The sequence below is a fragment of the Terrapene carolina genome, unplaced genomic scaffold (assembly GCF_002925995.2).
Source record: "Terrapene carolina triunguis isolate 2854851 unplaced genomic scaffold, T_m_triunguis-2.0 Scaffold96, whole genome shotgun sequence".
Taxonomy (NCBI): Eukaryota; Metazoa; Chordata; order Testudines; family Emydidae; genus Terrapene; species Terrapene triunguis.
Window position 1 is genome coordinate 34,045,226 of NW_020664447.1, and position 7,444 is coordinate 34,052,669.

General features: G+C 37.7%; 1 protein-coding gene across 3 annotated transcripts in view; it reads left to right on the plus strand.

Moving 5' to 3' along the window:
* Positions 1-7,444, plus strand: part of RAD51B (RAD51 paralog B) — a 626,874-nt gene that overhangs the window by 18,857 nt on the left and 600,573 nt on the right. The window lies entirely within an intron of this gene.

Sequence of the window (7,444 nt, forward strand, 5' to 3'; positions counted from 1 at the left end):
CTTTTACTAAAAATGTCCATGATAAAATCGTAGCCTTACTCATCACCAGTCATTGGAGATATTTGCTGCTAGCAGTCACAGATTGGCTACATGCCATTGTAGGCAGTCTAATCATCCCATCCCCTCCATAAACTTACCAAGCTCAGTCTTGAAGCCAATTAGGTTTTTTGCCCCCTCTGCTCCCCTTGGAAGGCTGTTCCATAACTTGACTCCTCTGATGGTTAGAAACCATTGTCTAATTTCAAGCCTAAACTTGTTGATGGCCAGTTTATATCTATTTGTTTTTGTGTCCACATTGGTGCTTAATTTAACTTCTCTCCGTCCCTGGTATTTATCCCTCTGATATATTTATAGAGAGAAACATATATCCCCTCAGCCTTCTTTTGGTTAGGCTAAACAAGCCAAACTTGTTGAGTCTTCTCTCATAAGGTAGGTTTTTCCAGTCCTCGGATAATCCTAAAAGCCCTTCTCTGTACCTTTTCCAGTTTCAATTCATCTTTCTTAAATGTGGGAGACCAGAATTGCACACAGTATTCCAGATGAAGTCTCACTAGTGCCTTGTATAATGGTACTAACGCTTCCCTATTTCTACTAGAAATACCTCGCCTGATGCATCCTAGGACTTCATTAGCCTTTTTCATTTCTGCATCACATCGGTCATGCTGTGATCAATCAATACACTCTGGTCTTTCTCCTCTTCTCTTTCTTCCAACTGATAAGTCCCCAATTTATAGCAAAAATTCTTGTTAGTCCCTAAGTGCATGACCTTGCACTTTGCACTATTAAATTTCATCCCATTTCTATTACTCTAGTTTTTAGCAAACTGTCAGTGTGGAATGGTTTTGAATTATTTTACATCCCACTTAAATACCTATTAAGTGAATGTGGTACTGGCAAAAGGTGAAAGATTGCCATCCTTGGGGAGAGAAGGCATTTGTTTATCCACAGAACAGATACATCATAAGAAATAGCACTACAAGCTTCTTCACATTGCTCTAACAGACTTCAGCCTTGACCTGGAAGGACCAGCTTACGGATGAGGGGAATTCAGTCTTCACAGCCCATTCAGTCATTAGCATCTTTACTTCAACTGCAGTTGTGGTGATGCTGATTGTGATTCGGAAAATGGCATACTAGGAACTGGACTGAGATCTGCCAATTCATTTTACAGAGGCCTCCAAACATCTATAAAATGGCAATAATTTGTACTCAGTACTTATCTGGGTTGGATTCAACCAGGGAAGATAGTGTACCCTCATATCAAATCCCTCAAGCTGTCCAGTTGCAATTTTGAACCCTGTATAAATCCTTTAGATCGTTATAATTTCCCTGTTTATTTTCCTTTAGAATGTTGTTTTAGATCATTGTTTTTCAGACCTGTCTGTAGATATCCTGACTTTCTCTTCTGGATTGGCTACCCGAGTAACTAAAGAAATAAATGATGTCAATTCTCATGCATCTTCCAGGAAAGGCTCAAACTGCAAACACTGTCATGAGCTCCTTTCCTTGTCTCCTGTCCACAGAGTTATCTAAACACTGTAACTTAACAGGGGGAATGAGGTTCCTTTTCCCATCCCCATTCAGTCAGAAACTTCTGGCAGGGTTATTTGACTTTCTCTGTCTGGAAGAGGTGCATTGGCCCTACCACAATGTAAACAGTTTTTCACTTAAAAAAGTGGCAGCCCTGGCCAATATGATAATTGGCAGTTTAGACACATACTGGCAAGGGGCTACTAATCCCATCGATATATGGATGACTCTTATCCCTCATTCACTGAACATAGAGCCTGCGCCTAAACTAGTAATGGTCAATGTGTATCCCTCAAGTCAAGGCTTAAAGTGGGTAAGTTACCCTGGCTTGCAAACTCAGTTAAATCAGCAATTTAAATCATCAAGCAGAAAGCCTTGATTTAAATCAATTTTAGTTAACTTTTCCTTTTGTACTTCAGTTATTTTCTAAAGAAAGATGCATTCTCATTGGTTAATATAACCATTACAACCTGTTGATTTACAACTACATAGAGCTGCTAGACTATATTTGTTAAATCTTTTTGCTATGTAGGAGCGTACACTATAACTATATACATTTATTTAAGCAATTATATAGTTTAATATTTTCAGATTCTTATTAATTGTATATTTTAGTATGTTAGAAAATGGTGAATGATGGATGGAGTCATAAAATATCTAATTTGAGAAATGAGCCAATCAGAGCTCAAGTAGGGAGAAGCTATGAAATAGGAGTATGAGACTACTCAGGTGGGGATGATCCTGATGAGAGAGATGATGGCATCTCCTGGATGATTTTGCCAATCTCTTGCACCCAGTAGCACAATCCACAGGAACAAGCCCTTAAAGCACACAACATATTGTGCCATATTTGTAAAGCTTGACCTCAAAAGTTTGATGTTTTTCCCTTGATTCTTTCTCTTGTATAGAAAAGCAGCCTTTACCTAAAGATTTTGATAGAAGCTCATGGATCGAGCATATTTATTTTTTATTTAAACGTGTTAAGAGATTATACTAAGTTTAGGCCTTCACATATTTTGTATTAAGTGGGAATTTCATTAAAATTTTTTTAAAACATTAATTTTTTAAAAAGAAAAATGTATTACGATTTAAATAACAAAATAAAAAAATCCAATTTAAATAAAATAAATATGATTTAAAAAAAAACATCAATTTTTACCGACCCTGATCTCAACGTATTTTTCTGCCAGTTTCTTGTTTTTTCTAAGTCATGACGCTGCTTAAAATGGGGCTGGTAGTGTATTTAGGGACCCCGTGGTTTTTGCATTGATAATAGAGTTTGTGTGCATTTCTGGATGATTATAAAAATACTTTTGGTGTATCTGGTTGGGTTTTTTCTGAATGTTGAAGTCTTGGTTTTGGTAGTTGTGGTATTTGCCAAATGGGAAGTCATGTTAGGCATTTTATTTCAAACCAATTACAATGTCATTTATCCAACACTAAGACCAGCATTTCTTTATGATCTCTTTAAGGTCTGCTGCAGGCATAGGACAGCCTTCTGCCAAGTTATCTTCAATATGAAGATCATGCTCCCTGAGACTAGAGGTCCCAGCATATAATGCTGCCTCTTCATCCCGGTGGTCTTTCACTCAGATCAAATTGTAGCATTGTATCCTGGAACCTGCATGCTGGAATCATTTTATGCAAACTAGATGCATTCTTCAGGCTCCTGGCTAATTCATGGTAAATAGACCATCATTTGAACTTAGTTTCTAATGTATAACAGGCTGGTGAGGCTGTTTGAATGGTGTATGCATTGAAATGCTACTGATCTGGGGGCTTAGCACTAGTGACATAACAAATACAGCACAAACTGAAAAAATCAATTTATTAATATTAATATTTTTTTATAAAAAAATACTCTGGCACTTTCTAAGGTTCTCAAAGTGATTTACAGCAGTGGGTAATTATTATCCCAATTTAAAAGGGTGAAACTGAGTCACAGAAAGGTTAAGTGACTTGCCTAAAGTCACAGAGCGAGTCAAGGGCAGATGAGGGAAGGGGAACCCTATTGTTCTTCCTGACTCTGAGTACCATGTTCAGACCACCAGACCATGCTGTGTGTACAATTTTAACCAGGGCGGATAGTCAGGAAGACTCGATTTAATCATGGATTTCTACATAAAAGTGCATTCTTGTTGATTGTTATAACCTTAGTACATATTCTTCACAACTCAGAGATAGATGTAGGTTTCATTTTTAGAAGGTACACACTCTACATTTTTAAAGTGATTTATTTTGAAAACTTTTTAGATTAGTTTTACAGCTGTATCAGAAAATGAATGTTTGTTTGGTTATTTCACTTACCAAAGGTAATTGAAGCAGATAGTTCACCTCCCAATGACTTCATAAATATCTCCAATTCAAAAGGTTAATCATGAATATTTGGAGGATTTTCTTGCCATGCTGTATTAGAAGAACATCACCAGACAGACATTTAAATTGTTTTATTTAACTAAAACAACGTTATGTATTCTGGATTTTTTTCTTTAACAGCAAGCATATAATATTTTAACAAAACAAGCATATGAATTTTTGAATTTAGTTAAACATTCAAGTTTTTTAAAATCAGGTTTGTTTTTGTTAAAATTGTTTTTAAATAATTTTTTTTTTAAATATTTCATTTAACTAAATTGACTGTCAGCCAGGTCAACAGGAGAAACTTAAAATATTGGCTTCTGGAGCTAATCAGTCATCTTCACCTTCATTTTCCTGTTTGTTCATAAGCTGGAAAAGGAAAACAAGCTTTCTTGCTTTTTCAGGTCCCCAACGATTTCTCAATTTGGAATGAATTAGTCCGAAGGAAGAAAATATTCTTTCTACACCGGCAGAAGAAGCTACTGTTGTTAAAAGTCAGATTATCACTTCAACAGTCTCTGAATCCAAGTGCTTAAGTGACTTCCACCAGTTCACTGATGTGACTTTCTTTAAAACATCATCAGCAAACATATATTTCTTGAATGTTTCACCCTTAGCTCTGAAGTTTATTATAGTTGGCATTATGGAGGGATGATTGCTGGATCTCCATGTCATAGCCAACTCTTCTTCTTCAGCAGTTAAGGTTTGACCCTGGTACCGAGTATTGAGAATATTTGCACGAAAATGAGCTGGAGATAGTGCTTGTCCCATCTGTTTTTTTAATGCTTGTAATTTAACTCTGTCATTGCATATTTCTCTTTTTAAGATCTGACTCCGCTCCTTCCAAATTTCAACAGGGTCAACAATAAAACAGCTATTTCCCCGCATTTTGTTCAAGGCTACAGAAATAGGCTTCAGGGTACTCAGCATGTGTTCAACATTTCTCTTAAGCCCAATGTTAAGAACTTTGGCTGTGACAGTGCCATCTATTTTTTCACGATTTTGTTCACAAACTGTCATCAGATTAGGCCAGTTCATGATATAGTGCTCAAAACAGTCCACTACTGAGTTCCATCGCACATCTTGTGGGAGAGTTAGCTTGGTTCCTCCCACTTTTTTCAGAGCAGCTGCTGCAAAGTGGTTGTTACGGAAGTATTTTGCAATTTCAACAAAGTTAGCCTTTATTTCTGGAACACTGACGTCTTTGGCTAGGAGGTGCATCAAATGAGCACTGCTACCATATGTTATTAGGTTGGGACTCTCTTCACACTCTTCTAAACTTCTTCTCATCTTGGATACATTTGCAGCATTGTCTGTGACTAAGCTGGGTACTAGACATTTGATTTTTTTTTCACAGTTTGTTATAGCTTTTTCTGCTACTTCTTGTGATTATTCTTCTGTGTGCACATTTCCTGATGTATCAATTGTTTCTGTAAGGAAGACATTCCCTTCTTCTGTTGTCACACAAGCACATACAACAGGATCATTGTAGACATTGCTCCACCCATCAAGACTCAGGTTAACAATTTCACCCTTTAGACCTTTTGCACACTGCTCAATTTCTCTTTCATACACTTTATCCAGCAATTTGCCTGCGACATCTGCTCTGTTGGGTGGGCTGTATCCTGGTCTTAATGACTGAACCATGTTAATGAAGTGTGGGTTCTCAATCATACGGAAAGGAGAGTTTGTTGCATAAACAAACCGGGCAATTTTTTCATTAATTACCTCTTTTTGTAATCTGCTGGTTCTTATCACAAATTTATCTATGTGTAGCTTCTTCTGGATGATGGAGATTTTTTTTTCTTTTTGCTACAGGTGATATACTGTGGCTGTGTGACATACATGATGTGACTGAAACACTATCATTGGCAGATAACTCTGAAACTATAGAAAATGATGGTGATCTTGAAGGTGGATAGTCTTCAGACTCCTGTATGTTGAGGAAGGATTCTCCTAAACAAAATAAGTCAATGCAGTTATTTCATTATTGTTACCATACTGCTCATTTAGTATTACTCATTGCATTCACTGACACTCAGTACTACTTTAAAGGTGAAATTGTAAAAGGAAGATCTGCCTATTTCAGCTATTTATTTTTTATCACAACTGCATCTAAAATGCTAGTACCATAGAGTAACAGCTATATTTTTTTGCTCAAACATGAGAATTCAAGAATAGTCCAGAAGGAAGACAGGCAGTCCTTAAGAAAGAAGTATGAAATAAAGAAGTTTACCAAAGTGAAGATCCTGCATGTTCACTTCTCATGATGTTTTTTCATTTGGGCAACCAGGCCTTGCATTTCTTTGTTGCACTGTTTGCATTTTGCACTCATGCCTGTCTTACCCACAGGTAGAGGAACTTCATTAAAATATTCCCAAACTGGGTCTCTTTTACGGCCTGCTGCCATTATAGGTTTTCCCTTCTAGTGAGAGAATGGTATGGTAGATCTCAAATCAATGAAGGCTACACTCAGAAAGACCTCAAGACTTCTGGAATATGCTGCTCAAACAGTTCCACTTTTGTTTCTACTGCCTGTCTCTCGCTTCTCACATTTATCTCCAGACTTCTCCTTGTCCAGATCTATTCCAGCCCCAACAATCTTCTATTCATTGAACTTTTTGAAACTTTGCACTTTTAGAGAGAGGTAAGGGATTGACTCTGTGTACACAAATTTGCAGAGGGACAGTAGGGTTGAGGTCTGTTATTTCTCACCTCTATATATTATTTTAAAACATTTTTGCTGTTAACAAGCATGTTATCTCTGGAGACACAAATCCACAGTTTGAGAACTGCAAAACTAAGCATCTGTGATGGTATCTCCTAGACTGAGCACTGAGTCCCATTGGCTAGATAGAAAGATTAACCTAAATAATCTATACAAAAATCCCTGGAATTCCATAAGATTTGGTCCCTAATCCATGAACTATTGGAACTCATTTACAAAACTTTTCTTAAACATTACATGAATATATTGTCTCATACTATAGAATTAGAATTTATAATCCCTATTCCATGATGAGATATCTTTGAGCTGTAATGTATCTTAATTAAAACCATCTATAGATAGGTTTTTTCCTCAAAAAGCATTTTATCATAAAAATTCAATTTAAATAAAAAAGTCTTTTTTGATATTTTTTAAAATTGATTTTTATCCAAAAAATCAAATTTATTGATTTTAACCTATTATTCATCCCTATTTCTTTAGACTAGAAGCAGGGCCGGCTCCAGGCACCAACCGAGCAAGCTCTAAGGGGCGGCTTCCCTCCAATCCTTCAATCCTTTTTTTTTTTTTGCTTTGCAGCTTCGGCCGCCCCGCAGGTTTTTATTTTTATTTTTTGGTTCGCTGCTCGGGCCGCCCTGTAGGGGGTGGCGGCGCGGAGGAGGGGAGCACCCTGCTGGGAGCAGGCTGCGGACTCCGTCTGCCCCAGCCGGTGCCAGGTCTGCAGCCCGCGTCCTTCCCTCCCTGCCGACCGGAGCAGCGCGGAGCCCTCCAGGCAGGCAGCGCGGCGGGAGGGGCCGCGTGGCGAGTGCCCCGCTGAAGGAAGCCCTGGCC